This window comes from Nycticebus coucang, chromosome 5 (assembly GCF_027406575.1).
Source record: "Nycticebus coucang isolate mNycCou1 chromosome 5, mNycCou1.pri, whole genome shotgun sequence".
NCBI classification, from domain to species: domain Eukaryota; kingdom Metazoa; phylum Chordata; class Mammalia; order Primates; family Lorisidae; genus Nycticebus; species Nycticebus coucang.
In genome coordinates, this window is record NC_069784.1 from 83,299,253 (window position 1) to 83,326,775 (window position 27,523).

Consider the following 27,523-nt stretch of genomic DNA (forward strand, 5'->3'; position numbering starts at 1 on the left):
AGGATATTACCTGTGAAGAATTCCCGTGGAATTTTATGGTAACAGCTAAAGAGATTTAGATTTGAGAAAGAAATCTGAACTGGGGGCATTTTCATAAGGAGCTATTTATCTCTTTTATTGCTTGGGTCCTCCCAGAAGCAGAAACCAAGATGGGATTAAACTTGCAAAGATGTTATCAAGAGAAAATGCAAGGGAGCCAGAAGGCACTGGGAGAGCCAACAGTCAGCGAAGTGAATGAGAAGGCAAAGGATGAGTGGTTGGAAGCCAGCGCAGTCTACGGAAGGTGCAGGAAGAAATTTTGAGGAATCCTCAAGCCAAAGTCTCTGCTATGCTCAGTAGTTGGCCAGGAGAGGCTCCTGGGAAGCGCGGATCTCAGAGTGCAGCTGTTGGGTCCCTGGCCGATTACTCCCGCTCATGGTCTGTGAAGTGTGATCTCCCAGCCACCATCACACTTTAATTAACAAATACATATACATGAGTAAATAAAGCCCAATATTATAAACTGGGATTTGTGATCAAGAAGATCTGATCTTGGCGAAAGGATTAAAAATGTCCACTGGACTTTCGAAAAACTCAATACCCAAAATTTTACCAGACTTATCAATATTCTCCATTAATGTGAACGGCTTAACTGTCCTCTAAAGAGGCACAGGTTAGCTGACTGGATACAAAAACTCAGGCCAGATATTTGCTGCATACAAGAGTCACATCTTACCTCAAAAGACAAATATAGACTCAGGGTGAAAGGATGGTCATCCATATTTCGGGCAAATGATAATCAGAAAAAAGCAGGTGTTGCAATATTCTATTTGCAGACACAATAGGCTTAAACCAACAAAAGTAAGGAAGAATAAGAATGGTCACTTCATATTTGTTAAGAGTAATACTGAATATGATGAGATTTCAATTATTAATATTTATGCACCCAACCAGAATGTGCCTCAATTTATAAGAGAAACTCTAACAGACATGAACAATTTGATTTCCTCCAGCTCCATAATAGTCAGAGATTTCAACACTCCTTTGGCAGTGTTGGATAGATCGTCCAATAAGAAGCTGAGCAAACAATATTTTACTGAATGGAGTAAAACTGAAAGCTTTTCCTCTTAGAACTGGAACCAGACAAGGTTGTCCTCTGTCACCTTTACTATTCAACATAGTGCTAGAAGTTCTAGCCAATACAATTAGGCAAGACAAGGAAAGAAAGGGAATCCAAATGGGAGCAGAGGAGGTTAAACTCTCCCTCTTTGCTGACGACATGATCTTATACTTAGAGAACCCCAAAGACTCAACCACAAGACTCCTAGAAGTCATCAAAAAATACAGTAATGTTTCAGGATATAAAATCAATGTCCACAAGTCAGTAGCCTTTGTATACACCAATAACAGTCAAGATGAGAAGCTAATTAAGGACACAACTCCCTTCACCATAGTTTCAAAGAAAATGAAATACCTAGGAATATACCTAACGAAGGAGGTGAAGGACCTCTATAAAGAAAACTATGAACTCCTCAGAAAGGAAATAGCAGAGGATATTAACAAATGGAAGAACATACCATGCTCATGGATGGGAAGAATCAACATTGTTAAAATGTCTATACTTCCAAAAACAATCTACCTATTCAATGCCATTCCTATCAAAGTACCTACATCGTACTTTCAAGATTTGGAAAAAATGATTCTGTGTTTTGTATGGAACTGGAAAAAACCCCGTATAGCCAAGGCAGTTCTTAGCAATAAAAATAAAGCTGGGGGCATCAGCATACCAGATTTTAGTCTGTACTACAAAGCCATAGTGCTCAAGACAGCATGGTACTGGCACAAAAACAGAGACATAGACACTTGGAATCGAATTGAAAACCAAGAAATGAAACTAACATCTTACAACCACCTAATCTTCAATAAACCAAACAAGAACTTACCTTGGGGGAAAGACTCCCTATTCAATAAATGGTGTTGGGAGAACTGGATGTCTACATGTAAAAGACTGAAACTGGACCCACACCATTCCCCACTCACAAAAATTGATTCAAGATGGATAAAGGACTTAAATTTAAGGCATGAAACAATAAAAATAGGAAATAGCATAGGAAAAACACTGGAAGGAAATAGCATAGGAAAAACACTGGAAGATATTGGCCTAGGGAAAGACTTCATGAAGAAGACTGCCATGGCAATTGCAACAACAAAAAAAATAAATAAATGGGACTTCATTAAACTGAAAAGCTTCTGTACAGCTAAGGAGACAATAACCAAAGCAAAGAGACAACCTACACAATGGGAAAGGATATTTGCATATTTTCAATCAGACAAAAGCTTGATAATTAGGATCTATAGAGAACTCAAATTAATCCACATGAAAAAAGCCAACAATCCCATATATCAATGGGCAAGAGACATGAATAGAACTTTCTCTAAAGACGACAGACGAATGGCTACCAAACACATGAAAAAATGTTCATCATCTCTATATATTAGAGAAATGCAAATCAAAACAACCCTGAGATATCATCTAACCCCAGTGAGAATGGCCCACATCACAAAATCTCAAAACTGCAGATGCTGGCGTGGATGTGGACAGAAGGGAACACTTTTACACTGCTGGTGGGACTGCAAACTAGTACAACCTTTCTGGAAGGAAGTATGGAGAAACCTCAAAGCACTCAAGCTAGACCTCCCATTTGATCCTGCAATCCCATTACTGGGCATCTACCCAGAAGGAAAAAAATCCTTTTATCATAAGGACACTTGTACTAGACTGTTCATTGCAGCTCAATTTACAATCGCCAAAATGTGGAAACAGCCTAAATGCCCACCAACCCAGGAATGGATTAACAAGCTGTGGTATATGTATACCATAGAATACTATTCAGCCATTAAAAAAAATGGAGACTTTACATCCTTCGTATTAACCTGGATGGATGTGGAAGACATTATTCTTAGTAAAGCATCACAAGAATGGAGAAGCATGAATCCTATGTATTCAATCTTGATATGAGGACAATTAATGACAATTAAGGTTATGGGGGGGGAAGCAGAAAGAGGGATGGAGGGAGGGGGTGGGGCCTTAGTGTGTGTCACACTTTATGGGGGCAAGACATGATTGCAAGAGGGACTTTACCTAACAATTGCAATTAGTGTAACTGGCTTATTGTACCCTCAATGAATCCCCAACAATAAAAAAAAGGGGGGGGGGAAGAAGCTGAGCAAAAAAATTTTAGATTTAAACCTAACCATCCAACATTTGGATTTAGCAGACATCTACAGAACATTTCATCCCAACAAAACTGAATACACATACTTCTCATCAGCACACAGAACATACTCCAAAATCAATCACATCTTAGGTCACAAGTCTAACCTCAGTAAATTTAAAGGAGTAGAAATTATTCCTTGCATCTTCTCGGACCACCATGGAATAAAAGTTGAACTCAGTAACAACAGGAATCTGCATACTCATATAAAAACATGGAAGTTAAATAATCTTATGCTGAATGATAGCTGGGTCAGAGATGAGATTAAGAAGGAAATTGCCAAATTTTTGGAACAAAATGACAATGAAGACCTGAATTATCAGAAACTCTGGGATACCACAAAGGCAGTCCTAAGAGGGAAATTTATAGCACCGCAAGCCTTCCTCAAGAGAACGGAATGAGAGGAAGTTAACAACTTAATGGGACATCTCAAGCAACTGGAAAAGGAAGAACATTCCAACCCCAAACCCAGTAGAAAAAAATAAATAACCAAAATTAGAGCAGAATTAAATGAAATTGAAAACAAAAGAATTATACAACAGATCAATAAATCAAAAAGTTGATTTTTTGAAAAGGTCAATAAAATAGATAAACCTTTGGCTAACATAACCAGGAAAAAAGACTAAAATCTCTAATCTCATCAACCAGAAATGACGAAGACGAAATAACAACAGATTCCTCAGAAATTCAAAAAATCCTTAATGAATATTACAAGAAACTTTATTCTCAGAAATAGGAAAATCTGAAGGAAATTGACCAATACTTGGAAGCACATCACCTTCCAAGACTTAGCCAGAATCAGGTGGAAATGTTGAACAGGCCCATATCAAGTTCTGAAATAGCATCAACCATATAAAATCTCCCTAAAAAGAAAAGCCCGGGACCAGATGGCTTCACGTCAGAATTCTACCAAACCTTTAAAGAGGAACTAGTACCTATATTACTCAACCTGTTCCAAAATATAGAAAAAGAAGGAAGACTACCCAACATGTTCTATGAAGCAAACATCACCCTGATCCCCAAACCAGGAAAAGACCCAACAAGAAAAGAAAATTATAGACCAATATCACTAATGAATATAGATGCAAAAATATTCAACAAGATCCTAACAAACAGAATCCAGCAGCATGTCAAACAAATTATACACCATGACCAAGTCTGTTTTATCCCAGGGTCTCAAGGATGGTTCAATATACGTAAATCTATAAGTATAATTCAGCACATAAACAAATTAAAAAACAAAGACCATATGATTCTCTCAATTGATGCAGAAAAAGCTTTTGATAATATCCAGCATCCCTTCATGGTCAGAACACTTAAGAAAATTGGTATAGAAGGGACATTTCTTAAACTGATAGAGGCCATCTATAGCAAACCCACAGCCAATATTGTATTGAATGGAATTAAATTGAAATCATTTCCACTCAGATCAGGAACCAGACAAGGCTGCCCATTGTCTCCACTACTCTTTAATATTGTAATGAAAGTTTTAGCCACCGCAATTAGGGAAGAAAAGGTGATCAAGGGTATCCACATAGGGTCAGAAGAGATCAAACTTTCACTCTTCGCAGATGATATGACAGTATATCTGGAAAACACTAGGGACTCTACTACAAAACTTTTAGAAGTGATCAAGGAATACAGCAGCGTCTCAGGTTACAAAATCAACATCATAAATCAGTAGCATTTATATATACCAACAATAGTCAAGCTGAAAAAACAGTTAAGGACTCTATTCCATTCACAGTAGTGCCAAAGAAGATGAAATATTTGGGAGTTTATCTAACAAAAGACGTGAAAGATCTCTATAAAGAGAACTATGAAACTCTAAGAAAAGAAATAGCTGAAAATGTTAATAAATGGAAAAACATACCATGGTCATGGCTGGGAAGAATCAACATTGTTAAAATGTCCATACTACCCAAAGCAATATACAATTTTATTGCAATCCCTATTAAAGCTCCACTGTCATACTTTAAAGATCTTGAAAAAAATAATACTTTGTTTTATATGGAATCAGAAAAAAACTCAAATAGCCAAGATGTTACTCAGAAATAAAAACAAAGCAGGAGGAATCATGCTACTGGACCTCAGACTATACTATAAATCGATAGTGATCAAAACAGCCTGGTACTGGCACCAAAACAGAGAGGTAGATGTATGGAACAGAAAAGAAAACCAAGAGATGAACCCAGCTACTTACCATCATTTGATCTTTGACAAGCCAATTAAAAACATACAGTGGGGAAAAGATTCCCTATTTAACAAATGGTGCTGGGTGAACTGGCTGGCAACCTGCAGAAGACTGAAACTGGACCCACACCTTTCACCATTAACTAAGATAGACTCTCATTGGATTAAAGATTTAAACTTAAGACATGAAACTATAAAAATACTAGAAGAGAGTGCAGGGAAAACTCTTGAAGAAATCGGTCTGGGCGAGTATTTTATGAGGAGGACCCCCGGGGCAATTGAAGCAGCTTCAAAAATACACGACTGGGACCTGATCAAACTAAAAAGCTTCTGCACAGCCAAGAACACAGTAAGTAAAGCAAGCAAACAGCCCTCAGAATGGGAGAAGATATTTGCAGGTTATATCTCCGACAAAGGTTTAATAACCAGAATCCACAGAGAACTCAAACATATAAGCAAGAAAAGAACAAGTGATCCCATCGCAGGCTGGGCAAGGAACTTGAAGAAAAACTTCTCTGAAGAAGACAGGCACATGGCCTGCAGACATATGAAAAAATGCTCATCGTCTTTAATCATAAGAGAAATGCAAATCAAAACTACTTTGAGATATCATCTAACTCCAGTAAGATTAGCCCATATCACAAAATCCCAAGACCAGAGATGTTGGCGTGGATATGGAGAAAAGAGAACACTTCTACACTGCTGGTGGGAATGCAAATTAATACATTCCTTTTAGAAAGATGTTTGGAGAACACTTAGAGATCAAAATTAGATCTGCCATTCAATCCTATAATTCCTCTACTAGGTATATACCCAGAAGACCAAAAATCACATTGTAACAAAGATATTTGTACCAGAATGTTTATTGCAGCCCGATTCATAATTGCTAAGTCATGGAAAAAGCCCAAGTGCCCCTCAATCCACGAATGGATTAATAAATTGTGGTATATGTACACCATGGAATATTATGCAGCCTTAAAGAAAGATGGAGACTTTACCTCTGTCATGTTTACATGGATGGAGCTGGAACATATTCTTCTTAGTAAAGTATCTCAAGAATGGAAGAAAAAGTATCCAATGTACTCAGCCCTACTATGAAACTAATTTATGGCTTTCACATGAAAGCTATAACCCAGTTACAACCTAAGAATAGGAGGAGGAGAGGGAGGGGAGGGAGGGAGAGAGGATGGGCAGAGGGAGGGTAATTGGTGGGATTACACCTGCAGTGCATCTTACAAGGGTACATGTGAAACTTAGTAAATGTAGAATATAAATGTCTTAACACAATAACTAAGAAAATGCCAGGACTGCTATGTTAACCAGTGTGATGATAATGTGTCAAACGGTCTATAAAACCAGTGTATGGTGCCCCATGATTGCATTAATGTACACAGCTATTATTTAATAATAAATAAATACATAAATAAAATTAAAAAAAAAAGAAAAGAAGATCTGATCTTTGCATCTTCTGTCCTTTTTCAGACCACCACTCTTCCTTTCTAGATTTCTCTATAGTTACCGACACTCACATACTAGCTATTTAGGAATTAATAGATAAACCTGTTCATCAGGTGCTCCTGCCTGTTTTTTGGCCTACATATCTTAATTTGATCCTTTATTCAGAAAGCAGGATGTTGTTTTGAAAGCTCTTTCCTCTTCCTCTACTCCTCTTTGGGCAACTCTACTTGGCTACTACTCCTTGCCTATTTATTCCTAGATGAAAACAAATTCCTATCTTGTCTTTTCACATTGAGCAAGATCTTCTCAACTGGGTATGAAGCGGTTGTGGCAGGACAGAAGGTTAAAGAAGCACTGTGTAATGCTATGACGCCTTGCCCTCCCATCAATTAACCATGTAACCTTGGAGAAATTATTTAACCTTTTTTTTCCCCTTTGGTGATGAATCTTGCTTTGTTGCCCTGGCTAGAGTGCAGTGGCATCATCATAGCTCATGTGCAACCTCAAACTCCTGGGCTTGAGCTATCTTCCTGCCTCAACCTCCTGAGGCGCTGGGACTACAGATGTCCACCACAATGCCAGGCTAATTTTTCTATTTTTAGTAGAGTTGGGTTCTCACTCTTGTTCAGGCTGGTCTTGAACTCCTGAGCTCAAGCAATCCACCCACCTTGGCTTCCCAGAGTGCTAGGATTACAGGTATGAGCCCCTGTGCCTGGCTGATTTAACCTTTCTTGCCTGCAAAATAGGGATAACAATAGTTGCTACCCATTGTGTTATTATAATAATAAATTATATGTATCTTATATGTAACATACATAAACATGTTATTGTTTATACATGTGCTGTACATTATATATATGCATAATATAAATATGCATATAATTTACATGTGTATATTTATGTGCACAGTGCCTGGTGTATGGTACGCTCTCAAAAAATTGCTTACAATAATTACAATGAATATTATCATTGTTTTTACTTCTCTCCTATTAGACCCCGTCATGTGTCTTCATGTTAATTTATTTATTAATTAAAAGTTTCTTAATGTATTTTCTATCTACCAAATTACATGTAATAGCTACCATTTTCTGGCACTCACTTCGGGTAAAAGTCTATATATAGACTTTTATAGTCTATATAATTTGACCATACTTGGCAGAACACTCAACCAAAACAGAGATGTATTTTTTCCCATTACAAGAAGTCTAGGGCTTAGGTAGTGGCTCCCTGATGATATCATTGTCCCAGGATGCTTTTATCTTCCTGTCCCATAATCCTCTGAACCGTAAAATGTCTCCTTTAGCATAACATCTACGTGTCAGAAGGGAAAAAGAAAAGACAGTAAGGATGGAGGCCAAAGACTTTTTCACTACAGTCCTCTATTCTACCAACTAAGCTATTGAAGGATTCACAAAGATTTTTGACCTCTCAAAGGTTTACTATTTCATTTAACAAGGCAACTTCCCTGGCCCAGGACATCCACCCACCTCTCACTGGTGAAAATTGTGTCAAATGACTATCTCTATCTGGAAAACAGAGTAGGAAATAAAGTATTTTCAGATGGGAACCGGCAGGCCTTACGAAATAGTCATAAGCCTCGAATCAAGATTTCTGATAAAACAAAAGATGGAGAAACCAGTCAAAACCAGTTGAAACCAAGATGGAGACAAAAAAGAAAAAACAGACCTAAGGCTACCCTCACTGCGCACTTTGAAACCAGTTATAGTGCATTAGCACTTAAAAAAAACTCCTGCTCCGAGCCAGGACAGTTTATAAATGTCATGTCAACTCTCAGAAATGGCCCTAGGTTTGAATGGGAGGGTGAGTCCCTGCTAAACAGTCCCCACGTTGTCTGTGATGCCAATTTCTCTTAGGGTGGGTGCCTTCGGGAATCACGGTTGGCCATCATTTTCCCCCACCAGATTTTCTGGGTCCTTTGGCTTTTAGTACTGGAGCCCTGCTTGTCGGTTGATTCCCAGAAACTTTCTCTTTGCCTTCTATGGAATTTGGAGTAGTATAGTTGCTCCTCTGGGCCTGATTGCTCTATCCGCTCTGAAGATCCTGATTTTGGTCATCTTGTTTTCACCTCTCCTTCTATACTTTGCTTGTTTTTTGTTTTGGGTTTTTTTTTTTGAGACGGTGTCTCACTATGTGGCCCTAGGTGGAGTAACTGTGGCGTCACAGCTCATAGTAACCTCAAACTCACAGGCTTAAGCAATTCTCTTGCCTTAGCCTCCCAAGTATCTGGAACTACAGGTGTCCTCCACAATGCCCTGCTAATTTTTTTTTTTTTTTTTGGTTGCAGTTGTCATTGTTGTGTAGCAGGCCTGGGCTGGGTTCCAATCCGCCAGCCTGGGTATATGTGGCTGGCACCCTACCCACTGAGCTACAGTCGCCTACCTGTACTTTGCTTGTTAAACACCTTTTTTTGTAGTACCCCCTTTACTAGTGGAGACAGTCACCATTCTTCTGCTCACATATATATCATAATTCACCTTCATCATACCCTTATAACTCAACCTGTGCCTCTCTGCAGGAGTTAGCAACAATCACATTATTCACTTCCTTAGAGAAAAGGGGAAGGTGGGAATATGAGAAACAACAGTTTTTTTGCTTGGCTTTGGAGAACCCCTATGTCAGCTCAATACCCTGGTCAGATATAGGGTCATCTGCAGAGATTCTGAGGGATTCCCCTCTAGGGTACCTCTTCAACAACTGGGATTAATTGAAGCTAGAAGGTCTAAAGAGGAAGAAGCTTATTTTCTATTGCAATACTGCCTGGAACCAGTACAAAAGGGGAGACCAGGAAATGTGGCCCAAGAATGGTTCTTTGAAATATAACACGATTTTACAATTATACTTATCTATAAAAGAGAGGGAAAATGGGGAGAAGTTCCCAGCAACAGGCTTTTATGGCCCTCTACCAAGATCCACATTTGAGAAATAATTATAGGGTGTGTCTGGCTTATATTACTCTAGGCACCAAAAAACTGTACAAGACATCATGATGATGCTTTCCTGGCTGCTCCCCCCAGATGACCTGTGGTCACCCACCTTTCCAGCCTTCAGTCTCCTGACTCTGAGGCTGGTTCTGCCAGTTTTCCAGGATAGGACTCCACTCTGGGGGCATCAGACACCCTCTTCCTTATCCAACCAGTCCCAATCTATGTCCTCTGCTGTCTAAAGAAGCAATCCCTTCTAGTTCCACTGGGAGTGAGGCCCCATATCATTCTCTAAAATTAAACCTGTGTCCATTGTGGGAAGGGGCTGGAGGAAGAGGAAAGTACCTGGGCCTTTTTCTATGTCTGATCTTGCTTTATGCAAAGAAAGATTTGGCTGGTTTTTAGAGGATCCAGGGAGTTTTATTAAGAAATTTGCTAAGCTGTCCCTACCTTTTGACTTGACTTGGCATGACTTATAAATCTTATTGCCCACCTGCTATACAGTAGAAGAGAAACAAAGAATTCTAGGCAGTGCCGGTGAACATGCCGATGGGGGTGGGGGAGCACTCGAAAGCAGGGTCAGGCTATTTATCATGCTGGGGAGATGCTGTTCCAGATCTGGACCCTCAGTGGAATTGCACAGGTCCTGAGCACAGAAACCACATGGCGTTGGGAATTGAAACCAATAGACACTCACCAAAGATTAAAGGGGAAGGAAATTTATTTTAGCCGGCAGAGCCACCGAAGATTAAAATCTAAAATGGCCGAGCTCCCGGATCTGTTCTGTCCGTGTCCTTGCATTGGACTCATAAGTAGACAGACAAAGGACTCAGCATATTATTTCTCATTGGAGGAGCCAAATCATGTGCGGGTTTACCGAAGCAGGAGCAAGCAGCGAGTGTTAGCTTTAAGGACCCAGGAAGCTCAGTTCTACAAATTCTTATGAGCTTGGTTACCATGGGGAGGATCCTGCAGATGTGTCCTTGGGCTTCTCTGAGAAATTTTCAGGTTTTTTAGACTTACTTTTCTCAGGTATTGTCCCTCTTGGATACCTTCTTGTTTGAGAGAAGGTATGAAAAAATGTGTGGGTAAGCCAGTTAATTAGGACAAGGTGAGGGAAGTGACTCAAAGGAGGGATGAAAATCCCGCTCTGTCCCATGGCAGGTTGCTAGAGGCACTCAGGAGATGTACAAGTATTAACACAGACCCAGACTCCCCGGAGGGGTGGGCTCATCCGGGTGTGCATTTTACTTCCCAGTCTGCCCTTGACATCAGGAAAAAGTGAAAAAAGGCAGCTATGGGTTCTCAAACCACCACGAGTCAACTTTTTTTTTTTTCTTTTTTTTTTTTATTGTTGGGGATTCATTGAGGATACAATAAGCCAGGTTACACTGATTGCAATTGTTAGGTAAAGTCCCTCTTGCAATCATGTCTTGCCCCCATAAAGTGTGACACACAACAAGGCCCCACCCCCTCCTTCCTTCCCTCTTTCTGCTTCCCCCCCATAACCACAATTGTCATTAATTGTCCTCATATCAAAATTGAGTACATAGGATTCATGCTTCTCCATTCTTGTGATGCTTTACTAAGAATAAAGTCTTCCATGTCCATCCAGGTTAATATGAAGGATGTAAAGTCTCCATTTTTTTAATGGCTAAATAGTATTCCATGGTATACATATACCACAGCTTGTTAATCCATTCCTGGGTTGGTGGGCATTTAGGCTGTTTCCACATTTTGGCAATGGTAAATTGAGCTGCAATGAACAGTCTAGTACAAGTGTCCTTATGATAAAAGGATTTTTTTCCTTCTGGGTAGATGCCCAGTAATGGGATTGCAGGATCAAATGGGAGGTCTAGGTTGAGTGCTTTGAGGTTTCTCCATACTTCCTTCCAGAAAGGTTGTACTAGTTTGCAGTCCCACCAGCAGTGTAAAAGTGTTCCCTTCTGTCCACATCCACGCCAGCATCTGCAGTTTTGAGATTTTGTGATGTGGGCCATTCTCACTGGGGTTAGATGATATCTCAGGGTTGTTTTGATTTGCATTTCTCTAATATATAGAGATGATGAACATTTTTTCATGTGTTTGTTAGCCATTCGTCTGTCGTCTTTAGAGAAAGTTCTATTCATGTCTCTTGCCCATTGATATATGGGATTGTTGGCTTTTTTCATGTGGATTAATTTGAGTTCTCTATAGATCCTAGTTATCAGGCTTTTGTCTGATTGAAAATATGCAAATATCCTTTCCCATTGTGTAGGTTGTCTCTTTGCTTTGGTTATTGTCTCCTTAGCTGTACAGAAGCTTTTCAGTTTAATGAAGTCCCATTTGTTTATTTTTGTTGTTCTTGCAATTGCCTTGGCAGTCTTCTTCATGAAGTCTTTCCCCAGGCCAATATCTTCCAGTATTTTTCCTATGCTTTCTTGGAGGATTTTTATTGTTTCATGCCTTAAATTTAAGTCCTTTATCCATCTTGAATCAATTTTTGTGAGTGGGAAAGGTGTGGGTCCAGTTTCAGTCTTTTACATGTAGACATCCAGTTCTCCCAACACCATTTATTGAATAAGGAGTCTTTCCCCCAAGATATGTTCTTGTTTGGTTTATCAAAGATTAGGTGGTTGTAAAATGTTAGTTTCATTTCTTGGTTTTCAATTCGATTCCAAGTGTCTATGTATCTGTTTTTGTGCCAGTACCATGCTGTCTTGAGCACTATGGCTTTGTAGTACAGACTAAAATCTGGTATGCTGATGCCCCCAGCTTTATTTTTGTTACAGAGTACTGCCTTAGCTATACGGGGTTTTTTCCGGTTCCATACAAAACGCAGAATCATTTTTTCCAAATCTTGAAAGTACGATGTTGGTATTTTGATAGGAATGGCATTGAATAGGTAGATTGCTTTGGGAAGTATAGACATTTTAACAATGTTGATTCTTCCCATCCATGAGCATGGTATGTTCTTCCATTTATTAATATCCTCTGCTATTTCCTTTCTGAGGATTTCATAGTTTTCTTTATAGAGGTCCTTCACCTCCTTCGTTAGGTATATTCCTAGGTATTTCATTTTCTTCTTTATAGAGGTCCTTCACCTCCTTCATTAGGTATATTCCTAGGTATTTCATTTTCTTTGAAACTATGGTGAAGGGAGTTGTGTCCTTAATTAGCTTCTCATCTTGACTGTTATTGGTGTACACAAACGCTACTGACTTGTGGACATTGATTTTATATCCTGAAACATTACTGTATTTTCTGATGACTTCTAGGAGTCTTGTGGTTGAGTCTTTGGGGTTCTCTAAGTATAAGATCATGTCGTCAGCAAAGAGGGAGAGTTTGACCTCCTCTGCTCCCATTTGGATTCCCTTTATTTCCTTGTCTTGCCTAATTGTATTGGCTAGAACTTCCAGCACTATTTTGAATAGTAAAGGTGACAGAGGACAACCTTGTCTGGTTCCAGTTCTAAGAGGAAAAGCTTTCAGTTTTACTCCATTCAGTAAAATATTGGCTGTGGGTTTGTCATAGATAGCTTCAATCAGTTTTAGAAATGTGCCACCTATGCCTATACTCTTCAGTGTTCTAATTAGAAAAGGATGCTGGATTTTATCAAATGCTTTTTCTACATCTATTGAGAGGATCATGTGATCTTTATCTTTGCCTCTGTTAATATGGCGGATAACGTTTATAGACTTGCGTATGTTAAACCAGCCTTGCATCCCTGGGATGAAGCCTACTTGATCATGATGAATGACTTTTTTGATGATAAGCTGTAATCTACTGGCTAGGATTTTGTTGAGCATTTTTGCATCTATATTCATGAGTGAGATTGGTCTGAAATTCTCCTTTTTGTTTGGGTCTTTTCCTGGTTTTGGTATCAGGGTGATGTTTGCTTCATAGAATGTGTTGGGGAAGATTCCTTCTTCCTCAATTTTTTGGAATAATTTCTGCAGTACAGGAATAAGCTCTTCCTTGAAGGTTTGATAGAATTCTGGTGTGAAGCCATCTGGACCAGGGCATTTTTTAGTTGGAAGATTTTTTATTATTTCTTTGATCTCAGTGCTTGAAATTGGTCTGTTCAGAAGCTCTATTTCTTCCTGGCTGAGTCTAGGGAGAGGGTGTGATTCCAAATATTGATCCATTTCTTTCACATTGTCAAATTTCTGGGCATAGAGTTTCTGGTAGTATTCAGAGATGATCTGTTGTATCTCTGTGGGATCAGTTGTTATTTCCCCTTTATCATTTCTGATTGAGGTTACTAGAGATTTTACTTTTCTATTCCTCATTAGTCTGGCCAATGGTTTATATATTTTATTTATTTTTTCAAAAAACCAACTTCTTGTTTCATTAATTTTCTGAATGATTCTTTTGTTTTCAATTTCATTGATCTCTGATTTGATTTTGGATATTTCTTTTCTTCTACTGAGTTTAGGCTTAGATTGTTCTTCTTTTTCCAATTCCATAAGATCTCTTGTGAGATTGTTGATGTGCTCTCTTTCTGTTTTTCGAATGTAGGCATCTAAAGCAATGAATTTCCCTTTCAAAACTGCTTTTGCAGTATCCCACAGGTTTTGGTAGCTTGTGTCTTCATTGTTGTTATGCTCAAGGAAGTTAATGATTTCCTGTTTTATTTCTTCCTGCACCCATCTGTTATTCAACAGAAGATTGTTTAATTTCCATGCCTTTGGGGGGGGGGTCGAGCATTTTTGTTAGAGTTGAGTTCCACCTTTAGTGACTTATGGTCTGAGAAGATACAAGGTAAAATTTCAATTCTTTTGATTCTGTTGATATTTGTTTTGTGTCCCAGGATATGATCAATTTTGGAGAATGTTCCATGGAGTGATGAGAAGAATGTATATTCTTTATCTTTGGGATGGAGTGTTCTATATGCGTCTATCAAGCACAGTTGTTCTAGGGTCTCATTTAAATCTCTTATATCTTTGTTTAATTTCTGTTTAGAGGATCTGTCCAGCTGTGTAAGAGGAGTGTTAAAGTCCCCTGTTATGATGGTATTATCAGATATCATATTGCTCAGACTGAGTAAGGTCTGTTTCAAGAATCTGGGAGCATTTAAATTGGGTGCATAAATATTTAGAATTGAAATGTCTTCTTGTTGTATTTTTCCCTTGACCAATATAAAGTGACCATCTTTGTCTTTTTTGACTTTAGTTGCTTTAAATCCACATGTATCTGAAAATAAGATTGCAACTCCTCTTTTCTTCTGAATTCCATTTGCCTGAAAAATTATCTTCCAACCCTTGACTCGGAGCTTGAATTTGTCTTTTGAAGCCAGGTGTGTTTCTTGCAGACAGCAAATGGATGGCTTGTGTTTTTTAATCCAGTCAGCCAATCTATGTCTCTTCAGTGGGGAATTCAAGCCATTAACATTTATGGAGATAATTGATAAGTGTGGTAGTATTCTATTCGTCTTATTTGGTGAGAGTCCATTTCTTAGTTTTATCTTTTGCATCAGTGTGGAGGTTAGGTTCTGTCCTTTAATTTCTGAGTTCTTACTTTGCTGCTGATCCATTGTGGTGGTCAGTGTGTAGAACAGGTTGAAGTATTTCCTGTAGAGCTGGTCTTGTTGTGGCGAATTTCCTCAATGTTTGTATATCCGTAAATGATTTGATTTCTCCGTCAATTTTGAAGCTTAGCTTAGCAGGGTACAGAATTCTGGGCTGGAAATTGTTCTGTTTAAGTAGATTAAAGGTAGATGACCATTGTCTTCTTGCTTGGAAAGTTTCATTAGAGAAGTCTGCGGTCACTCTGATGGATTTGCCCCTGTAGGTCAACTGGCGCTTACTCCTGGCAGCTTGCAGAATCTTTTCTTTTGTCTTGACTTTGGACAGGTTCATCACAATGTGTCTTGGAGAAGCTCGGTTAGAGTTGAGGCGACCTGGGGTCCGATATCCCTCTGAAAGCAGTGTGTCAGAATCTTTGGTGATATTTGGGAAATTTTCTTTTATAATATTCTCTAGTATGTCTTCCATTCCTCTGGGGCATTCTTCTTCCCCTTCTGGAATTCCTATAACTCGTATGTTGGAACGCTTCATAAAGTCCCATAATTCTGACAGTGAACGTTCTGCTTTCTCTCTCTTCTTTTCTGCCTCTTTTACTATCTGAGTTATCTCAAAAACTTTGTCTTCTACCTCTGAAATTCTTTCTTCTGCATGGTCTAACCTGTTGCTGATACTTTCCATTGCATCTTTAAGTTCCCTAATTGACTGTTTCATTTCCTTCAGCTCTGCTATACCCTTTTTATATTCTTCATATCGTTCATCTCTTATTTGATTCTGTTTTTGAATTTCCTTTCTGTTATTTTCCACTTTATTAGCAGTTTCCTTCATTGTTTCCATCATTTCTTTCATTGTTTTCAACATGTGTATTCTAAATTCCCTTTCTGTCATTCCTAACATTTCTGTATAGGTGGAATCCTCTGCAGTACCTACCTCATTGTCCCTTGGTGGCGTTGTTCTGGACTGGTTCTTCCTGTTGCCTGGAGTTTTCTGCTGATTCTTCCTCATGAGTGATTTCTTTTATCTGTTTCCTTGCCCTAATTTTCCTTTCACTTCCTCTTGCCCTTTAAGTTCTCGTGCCTGTGGACTAAGGGTTACAGGACCAGAAGGGTGAGAAGGTTGAAGAGCAAAAAAGGGATGAAAGAAAGGAGGACTGAGTGTTAAGAAAAAAAAAAAGAAAAATAGAGAAAGGAGAGGGGGTGGGTAAAAGGAATATTGACAAAAAGAAGAGAGGCACAGAAAGAGGGAGACAGAGCAATATAGGTGTACAGCAGGGTACTTTGATACAACCTTAAAAAAAAAAAAAACACCTTCTGGGGGTGCCCAGTTGGGTGGTTCCCTTGAGGTCAGCAGCTCTTTGCTAACCTGATCAGACACAGTACCCCACCTCCACCAAGTAGAGAGGAAAGACAAAAATGCTATAAATCAAACCAAAACAAGCAAACAGAAAACTTTACGGGATAAAATTGGGTGGAAAACCAAATAATAGCGGTAGAAACACTAACAAAAATGAAGTTCTAATTATTGAAATAGGCAGCAATGGGAAATTATAATTAAACTAGAAAAATTGAGAAAGTAAAAGGATCTGTATGGAAAAGGTTGAACTTAAAAAACAAAACAACAACAACATCAAAATAAACAAAAAAAAAACAACCAAACCCAAAAAAAAAAAACAAAAAAAAACACAACCAAAAACAAAACAGTATGTATATGTTATTGAATATTATCTGGGCAACACGTGGTCTTCTGGGGTATGAGATGTTAATCACAGTTCTGATACGACTGGAGGCTGCTAGTTTCTCAATCCCCAGCAGGTAGACACCCTAATTCTCTCTTCAGCCCACTTAAAAGGCACTTTGAGCTTGTTCACTTGCTGAGCAGAAGCTTTCCCAGGGAAGTGCTTGTTGCTGGAATCACTGCTGAAGTGGCTATCCACTCACCCTGTGTGCCAAAACTGGTCTCCCTCTGCCCCTGAGAGTTAGGGCTGCAAAGCGGCTCAGACCCCGCCCTTAGGCTACTTGGTCGCTGGGTTACCAGCTCCCACCGGATTCTAGCTCTGCCACCCTGAGGGTGGAGCTTGCCGGGGCAGATCGCTCACAATGGCTGCCTGTGACCCAGAGCCAAACACTATTAGCTCCGTCTGGCTCAGCAGCTCAGACTGGGGCCCTAGACAAAGGCCAAAGTTCTCTGCACTCCCGTTCAGGCTCTCCCCAAGGCAGTTCAGCTGAGTGCCAAGTCCAAAGGCACCAAAACAGTTCACAGGTAAGGCCTTTCTGGTTTGCAGCCTCGCTGCTACTGAACTTACAGTTGCAGGCGGGTTTAGACGGATTGAACACACGCAACCACTTGCCGGTTTTCCACTGTTTTAGTCCTCCTCTTGGGGTCCAGAAGTCTCTCACTGACTCCCTGTATCCTCTCAGGGGTGATGATAGGCAGATCCCAGCAGCCAGAGATGCCTGGAGTCCTATCTCCCCAGACTCACGGTGCTCAGATGCAAGGAAGCTGTTACTCGGCTGCCATCTTGCTCCGCCTCCCCACCACGAGTCAACTTTTAAGACATAGCCTTTGGAATTGACAATAATAAGGACAGATGAGGCAGGGGAATGTCCCAAAGGCCAAACTATTGGCAGCTGTTTAAGTTCCCTGCTCCCTCTGTGTTACCTCCCAGAGAAATGTTGCCAGGTCAGTGGCATCTGGGATACCCAGAGGCTAGCCCCCAACTCGCTTGATCCTTGGGCCTGAATCGGTGTGCCTAATACACACAGATGGGCCATTGCAAAATTGGTGGCCCCAAGCTCCAAAGGGAGCTCCAAAGGTAGGCTGCCTGAACCCTTGATGGCGGGGGTGGGGTGGGGTGGTGGAGCCTGCGGCCCCCTAGCTCCTGCTGGGCACCTATCATCTCCACAGAAGCCTCCAGTAAGCCTTGATGTGGCAGAATCAAGAATACTGAGTCCTTATTGGATACAGGAGCTACTTCCTCTGTACTGACCCATTTCTCAGGGCCACTGTCCTTCTGTGTCTGTACAGTAATGGGGATCCACAATCAGCCAGAAATCAGGAGATTTACTTACCCTCTTGCTTGCACCACGGGGAACCATACATTTCCCCAGAGGCTCTTACTTACCCCTGGTTCTTACTTATGTCTTTGCGGGGAGAGATTTATTGTCTCAATTACAGGCCACACTTCAATTTGGTGAAATTGAAAGAGGAACAGGCCAGGGAGGAAACTCCTTCTGGCTCTCTGTACCTGCCTTAGTGTAGATAAAGAAGAGACCTCTCAATTTTTCTCCTTCCTCTCAGCCGCGCTGGGGAGTTGGCTGCACGTGGCCCCTGCACTCCAGCCTGAGAGAATGCTGTGGCAGAAGCCAATTTCAACATCCACCTGGCCACCTACTCCTACAAGGTTGCTCACTACAAACAATACCCACCCAACCCAAGCAAGGTTTATTCCTACTTTGAATGCCATGACAAGAAGGCAGAAATTTCCAAACTAAGGAAAGTGAAATACAAGGACACAGTATTTTATGGGTTGCAGTACATTCGTAATAAGTACTTAAAAGATCAAGTAGTGACCAAAGAGAAAATCCAAGAAGCCAAAGAGGTCTACAAAGATCATTCCCAAGATGATGTCTTTAATGAAAAGGGATGGAACTACATTCTTGAGAAATATCATGGACATCTTCCAATAGAAATAAAAGCTGTTCATGGGGGCTCTGTCATTCCCAGAGGAAATGTTCTTTTCACAGTGGAAAATACAGATCCAGAGTGTTACTGGCTTACAAATTGGATAGAGACTATTCTTGTTCAGTCCTGGTATCCAATTACAGTGGCCACCAATTCTAGAGAGCAGAAGAAAATATTGGCCAAATATTTGTTAGAAACTTCTGGTAACTTATATGGACTGGAATACAAGTTACGTGATTTCGGCTACAGAGGAGTCTCTTCCCAAGAGACTGCTGGCGTAGGGGCATCTGCTCCTCTGGTTAACTTCAAAGGAACAGATATAGTAGCAGGAATTGCTCTAATTAAAAAATATGATGGAACGAAAGATCCTGTTCTAGGCTACTCTATTCCAGCAGCAGAACACAGTACATAACAGCTTGGGGGAAAGACCATGAAAAAGATGTTTCTGACCATATAGTAACACAGATTTCATCAGTGCCTATATCTGTGGTCAGCGATAGCTATGACATTTATAATGCCTGTGAGAAAATATGGGTGAAGATCTAAGACATTTAATAGTATCAAGAAGTACAGAGACACCACTAATAATCAGACCTGATTCTGAAACTCTCTTGACACAGTATTTAAGAATTTGGATACTTTAGGTAAGAAGTTTCCTATTACTGAAAACTCAAGGGGCTACACCTTATCTTAGAGTTATTCAAGGAGACGGAGTAGATATTAATACCTTACAAGAGATTGTAGGAGGCATGAAGCAGAAAAAGTGGAACATTGAAAATGTTTCTTTTGGCTCCGGTGGAGCTTTGCTACGGAAGTTTCCAAGAGATCTCTTGAATTATTCCTTCAAGTGTAAGTAGGTTGTAACCAATGACCTTGGGATTAATGTCTTCAAGGACCCAGTTGCTGATCCCAACAAAAGGTCCAAAAAGGGCCGATTGTCTTTACATAGGACACCAGCACTATGAGGAAGGAAAAGGTGACCTTGAAGAATATGGTCATGACCTTCTCCACACAGTCTTCAAGAACGGGAAGGTGACAAAGACCTACTCATTTGATAAGGTGAGAAAAAATGCACAGCTGAGCAGCCAACTGGACGCAGCACTGCATTAGGCTGTGTGACTGGGTGTGTGGCGTGCACCCTGTGTCTGTGTACGGGAGTATGCATGCATGGATACACTGTGTGTGTGAGACGTGATGTTTATTGTACAATCTGTGGGATTGCTTTGTGTTTTATGATACGTCACAGCCAAATTATTTGTTGGTTTATGGACATACCGCCCTTTCATTTTTTTCTTTATTTTCCAGTGTTTAGGTGATCTCAACTTAGGAAACACACTTAACCAGGTAAAAGATTCATGCTAAAGTAAGCTTTTTAGGGCCCTTGGCCAATAGATAGTAATTCAATCTGGTATTGATCTTTTCACAAATAACAGAACTGAAAAACTTTTATATATTACTGATGATCGCATAAAACAGATTTGCATAAATGATCATGATTGCTTTATGTTTATATTTAACTTGCATTTTTGTACAAACAAGATTGTGTAAAATATATTTAAAGTTTCAGTGATTTAATGGTCTTTCCAACTTTTTATGATTTTTATGAGCACAGACTTTCAAGAAAATAGTTGAAAATAAATTACATTGCCTTTTGTCCATTAATCATCAAATAAAACATGGCCTTAACAAAGTTGTTTGTATTATTGCACAATTTTGAAAATTATGTTAGGACAAACATAGAATTACTAACCTCACTGCCCCTTGTAGAATATGTATCAATCATTCTGCATTAAAGAAAATAATTTACTGAAATGTCTAGGCACTGTACAGTTATTCTTTACCTTAGTCGTTGAATTGTACCTGTGAAATGCCAAATTTGATAGGCCTGTGCTGCAATTTTATATGTCAAATATTGCCTCTGGCTCTAATATGCACTTTAAGATTTTAAGGAGATAATGTTTTTGGAGAGAATTTCTGCTTCCACTATAGAATTTTATATTTATGTATAGAATATATACATATATATGGTATATACTTCCACTTTTGTCAATATTTATATATTTAAATATAAATAAGTGGAAGTAGTGTATTTTAAAGTAATTACACTTCTGAATTTATTTTTCATAGTCTATAGTCAGTATGACTTAAATGAATTACTGGAGTGGATTGTGACTGTATTTATTTTAAAAGTTTTGATTATGTTATATTTTTCATTAAGTATTTTTAAAAAGTAAATTGGATATTGCTTCTCAAGTAGACCCATGTATTTGGGATATAGAAGTTCCTGATAGAGCTGTCAATGTGCCCCCACTCCAGGTTACTTTAAAACCTCATCTTAGTTACCCATGGAAGAAACAATATCTTTTAAGATCTGAGGCCCAACAGGGTGACAAATCCCTGACAACTAATTTTTGAAAGGCGGGTTGTTGTGGTCCTGCCACATGGCAACCCCATCGGGAATAAAGAAGCTGAGAGCAGAACATAGATTTGTCCAGGACCTGAGGGCAGTCAATGAGGCAGTGGTCCCAGTTTACCCAATAGACCCCTATACCACACTGACCCAAGTCCCTGAGCATGCCAATTGGTTCACAGTATTAGACCTAAAGGATGCTTTCTTTGGTATACCCCTACACCCAGATTCTTAATTTACCTTTGCTTTTTTTTTTTTTTTAAGACAGAGTCTCACTTTGTCTCCCTCAGAAGAGTGCTATGGTGTCACAGCTCCCAGTAATCTCCAACTCTTGGGCTTAAGCAATTCTCTTGCCTCAGCCTCCCAAGTAGCTGGGACTACAGGCCCCCGCCACAACGCCTGGCTATTTTTTGTTGCAGTTGATTAGCTGGCCAGGGCCAGGTTCGAACCACCACTGTCAGTGTATGTGGCTGGCACGGAGCCTATCTTTGCTTTTGAACCGACTGACCCTGGCACACATATTATGTCCCCACTTGCCTGGACTATTTTACCCCCAGGCTTTATGGATAGCCCCCATGTATTTGGGACTGCATTGGCAAAGAAGTTAAGGGAATTACAGCTACCCACAGGATCCCTTCTATAATAGGGGAATGTCTTGTTAATATCCAGCCTGACTAGAAAAGATTCCAACAAAAACACTGCCTACGTACTAAACTTCCTGGGAGAGCAAGGATATTGAGTACCCCCTACACACAAGGCACAGATCTCTGTTCAAAAGGTTAAATATTTGTAATACATGCTCTATCCCAGGAGCAAGAACCTTGGCACAGAAACAGAAAGACACTGTTCTTGACACTCCAGCCTTCTCAGACTGAAACAAGGCTCAGAATGTTTTTAGGAATGACAGGATTCTGTCAAATCTGGACTCTCAATTTTGGGGTCTACTTTTCTACATCATTTTGAAGAAGTGGAAATGAATTTTGGCTGGACAAACTATGTCTGCTACATCCTCATTTAATTCTACTTTTAAAAATGACACTCCGGTACTATGGGCTTGAATCTAGCATTCCGTAATTTAGATGATGTCTACATCATCGCCGATGTCAATTCAGTAGGAGAAAATAAATTATACAAGTTTTGAATTGAATTGATTAATTCCCTTTGGACTTCTACATAATACATGTAGTACCTAATGGACTTGATCAGCGGTTCAACTGTATTCAAGGGTTGCAGCATTAGGAAGGTTGAGAACCACTGGACTAGATTATCCATGTATAAATTACCCATGACTACGAAATAAAGCAGAATTTGAAACTAGCTGCTTAAACACTTAAACTCCCTTTATTATGCCATTACTACAGTGTATGACATGATAATTATATTGTTCTGAGTAGGAAAATCAACCCCCACAGCCCATTGATTGCTTGTGTGTTACTTATATTTCACTCATCAGCCTCAAATTCTTTTTCAGAACAGGGAAAATATGAATACATAACCCAGTCACATTTAATTCCTTCAACTTAATAAGTATCACAGATGAGAAGGAAGATAGTTATTTCATTTCTTCATATAATAATTATGTCCTCTCTTTTGCTCACACGCCTGGGAGAATTAAATTATGTTCTCAGTTGACTCTGGGTTGGCAGTGCTCAACCTGTATGGTATGCAGATGGATCATGTCTTAGTTTCATGACAGGACCTCATCCAAGCAATTTGTGTTGGTAAATCGGGTCTGGGTGGTGTCCTCATTAGCTATTTAGGCCAAGCCAGGAATAGAGGAGGAGGAACAGTGGGCTAAGGTACGGCCAAGAAAAGAGACAAAAATAAAATTTATTGTTATTTTTATGTATTAGATTAGTAAACTAATGTTAACGAAAAAATTCACATAAAAGTAACAACTTTATCCTCGAATTAGTATTTATCAGTATTATGTGCCCAACTAAATTTTAAACTCTGAAAGGATATTTTAGGACCCACATAGCACTTAGCCATACTCTGAACAATCCATATTGATCGACTAAAAGAAGTATTTTATTAAAAATTGCAGTGTTATCTCCCAATTGCCAGTAAATTCTCTTTATACTTAAAATGAATCCCTTGAATGGAAACCTTAAATTAACTCTATAGTGATACCATTAAGTTAATTAACCTATCACTACAAAGTTAGCTGATTTATTTTTAAATTAACATAATAGAACATAAAATATGTTGTTCTTCAGAGTTTAAACTCTGGAAGACTATTCACTTGTTGAACAATAATGTAATTACTCAAACAAAATTACATCAACAAAACTCTGTCAACTGCTTTTGAAGCCAGTTAAACACACATGAGAAGCAATTTACATTACTTTGTAAATATAGCTAATTATTCCCTTGCCTTTGGAAAAAAAATATGTTGAATCATCTGCTTTATTCAACATACATGGCTTTTGATCACCCGTACAGCGTTAAAAAAAAATTGCCTTTGGAAGATAAATTTGCAGCAATAATATACTAAAATAAGAATGACATAGGGTCATTCTAAAACATTGTTGGCATACTGAAAAATCCTAAACTATGTACATAGGCCTCATTCATGCAGGAAGCACTGTCTATACTTAACCCTTGAATCTCTCTCTCTAGGCATTCTTAAGTTTGCTAAAGCATTAATATTAATTATATGAAGAAAATGAGAAGAAAAACAAGGAGTAAAGGTTTAGCACCTGTTTTCTAGGACTCCAAGTTGGTCAATGGCAATTATATTTGTAATAATAGCATTAATAGGGGCCATAGAGGTTTGATTGAATATAAACAAGAGGACAATTAAATTATGCAACTACAAACAAACATCTAGGTAAAAAGAAGTGTGTGAAATATGGACACATGATTAGCTCAGAGCAACACATTTGACTTTCAGTTGTATAATGAAAATGTTTTTCTGGTCTTCGTGTTAACAACTTCCTTAATAAAATACATGTTTTAAGAATCGTTAACACATATTTCTAAAACAGACTAGGTGTTGGGTGTTAACTAACATGATTAGTTATTTCCTACAGCCTGAAACAGCAGAGAGGCTTTCAAGCAAGGTTGTGATCAGTTAGCTCTGTAAGGCTGACCCTCTGGCTTACGCTGGCTCTTTCAGCAACAGTTGGTTGAGATGGTTTTGGAAATCAGGGAGAAAAAAACAGAGCCAGGGGCCAGTTAAGGCCACCATCGTGGCAGATTCTAAATAAAGCCATAATGTGGTTTTATATTTAAAACTCAGTGGTATGCAGCCCAAGGACAGGGACCACCTGTGTCTGACATGTCAGGCAACCACCAATTCCCATATTTCATCCAGGATTTTTCTGGTTTCAAGAGACTAATGGGTTTCTTGGTTGTGAAGTGAAGTTAAAACTCACAAGCTACTGAAATATTTACTGCCGTGTCAGTGAACTATATACAGAGGGTGCCAAAAAATGCATAGACATTTTAAGAAAGGAAAAAACTGTATTAAATTTGTAATACTCAAGTTACATTGACTTCCGCCATGACAAGGGGTGCTCAATGTGACTTGTAGTCATCTTCTGTTATCAGTATATACCGAATATTACAATTTTAATACAGTTTTTTCCTTTCTTAAATTGTGTATACATTTTGTTAGCATCCTCTATACTTATTTTCTTTTACTATTGTGTGATATAGAGAATATACACCTCTAATTTGACCTATAATCTATCTAGTAATTCATTTACCCTAGCATTTTTGAAAACAAAAAAATTCTCTCATTGTTACAGCTCCCCAGCCATTTCATTATGCAACAAAATGGGAAGTTCAATGTTGGACAGATGGAATACAGCAATACAAAATAAGCTTGGCAGGGTGAAATACTTCATTCATGGGATATGGAGTCAGGCAGATATTGGTTGGAGTCCACGCTCTGCCCTTTAATATGTAACACTCAATAAGTTACTCAACTGTTCTTAGTCTCTATTTTTCTTCTCCAGAAAGGGGAATAACAAATAGGGATACTCACTAACATACTTTAGAGAATTAAATAATACATGCAAGGGGACATACAGAGACTTGGGGGCGATGATGGAAATGATGGAAATGTTCTAATCATGATTGTTATGGCAGTTACAAGACTGTGAGCTTGCCAAAATGCACAGAATTGTACATTTACATTCACATAAAAAGCATGAATTTTACTGAGCCAAGTATGCCTCAATAAAACGGACTTTAAAAAATAAAAGTCTAAATGCCCATAAAGTATTTAATACAGGTTTGACCCTTAGTACATAATAAACTAGAGTTCTGTGTGGGTCTGTGAAAAGTGTGAAAAATTAATTCTCCTATTGTCACCAAGGTCCCCACAATTACCAAACTCCTGCGTATCAGAGTAGTGAATTGAAGATCACATCCAATATTCCCTATAGTTCCTTCTGCTCCTTAGATGTCCAAGGAAAGTGCCAAAGGAGCAGTCAAAGCCCATTTCCATCTATGGCGCTGAATATTCCTTTGGTTAACGAAGATCTATTTTACTCTGATTGAGGGCTCAATTCAATGAAATGCAGAGATATGAAAGAGAGGCAGACACTCCCCCAACTAAAATACTCTATTCATTCATTCCACAAATATTCATGAAACACCTATTATATGTATCAAGCACTTACTTAGTTCTGGGAATACATTTGGGTTTAGGGAAAAGCAATCTATACCCTTATGAAACAGTCTCCTAGGGAAGGTGGTCTTTTTGTGTGACGCACAAAAAAATCAAGAGTAAAAATAAATACAAATGGGCACCTGACTTGGAAACGTTCACACAAAAAAGTGGCCGACCTGAAATTCCACAGAGATGAGAACGAGCCAAGAGTTTTTCTTTTATTGTGCAGATAAGAAGGTGATGGACACATAGCCAGCCCTCATATTCCTGGGTCCTGCACCTGTGGATTCAACTAACCATAACTTACAAATAGTCAAGGGGGAAATATAAATGGTTGGGTCTGTATTGAACATACGTGGATTTTTTTCTCCTTGTGATTATTCCCTAAACAATTACAGTACACCAACTATTTGTACAGAACTTACATTGCTTTAGGTATTATAAGTAATCTAGAGACTAAAGTATACAGGAAGGTTTGTGTAGGTTATGTGCAAATGTTACATCATTTCATATCAAGAACTTGAGCATCTTCAGATTTTGATATCCCAAGGGGTTCTCGAACTAATTCCCATGGGGGCTGAGAAACTACTGTCATTCTTTTTTTTTTTTTTTTTTGAGACAGAGTCTCCTGACTCTGTTGCCCTGAGTAGAGTGCTGTGACATCATCGTAGCTCACAGTAACCTCAAACTCTTGGGCTCAGGCGATCCTCCTGCCTCAGTCTCCTTACTAGCTGGGATGATATGCACACACTACCACACCTGGCTAGTTTTTCTATTTTTAGTAGAGATAGGATCTTGCTTTGTTCAGGCTGATCTCAAACTCTTGACCTTAAGTCATCCTCCCACCTGGGACCCCAGAGTGCTAGGATTACAAGCAAGAGAAAAAAGTCTTTTGTAGTTAGCCATATACACATGTGGCTCAACTTATGATGGGTTTATGTCCTGATAAGCCATAATAAGTTGAAAATGCATTTAATACACCTAACTTGCACAGCATAGCCTATCTTAAACATTCTCAGCATGCTTACATGAGCCTACAATTAGGGACAATCATCTAAAGCCTATTGTGCAATAAAGTGCTAAATATCTCATGCAATTTGTGGAATATTGTACTGAAAGTGAAAACCAGAATGGTCATATGAGTACTTGAAGTACCATTGCTACTAAACGCATATCACTTCTGCATCATCATTAAGTCAGAAAATCATTAAGCTGAACCATCCTGAGTCAGGGACTGTCTGCATTTGCCATTTGTAGCACTTTTCATTCTTTCACAGTGATCCAAGTCTCTGCCTGATACCACTTTCCTGTAGCGGAAGATCTTTCTTTAACATTTCTATTTCTTGTAGTGCAGTCTACTGGTGGTGCTTTCTCTTGGATTTTGTCTTATTGCATCTTTGTTTTTGTCTTCATTTTCAAAGAATATTTTTACTGGATTTAGGTTGCCTTTTTTTTTT

General features: G+C 39.0%; 1 pseudogene; it reads left to right on the forward strand.

Annotated features, from left to right (window-relative positions):
- The first annotated feature begins 149 nt into the window (after positions 1–149).
- Positions 150–20,142, forward strand: LOC128585530 (nicotinamide phosphoribosyltransferase-like; annotated as a pseudogene).
- Positions 20,143–27,523: the final 7,381 nt, after the last annotated feature.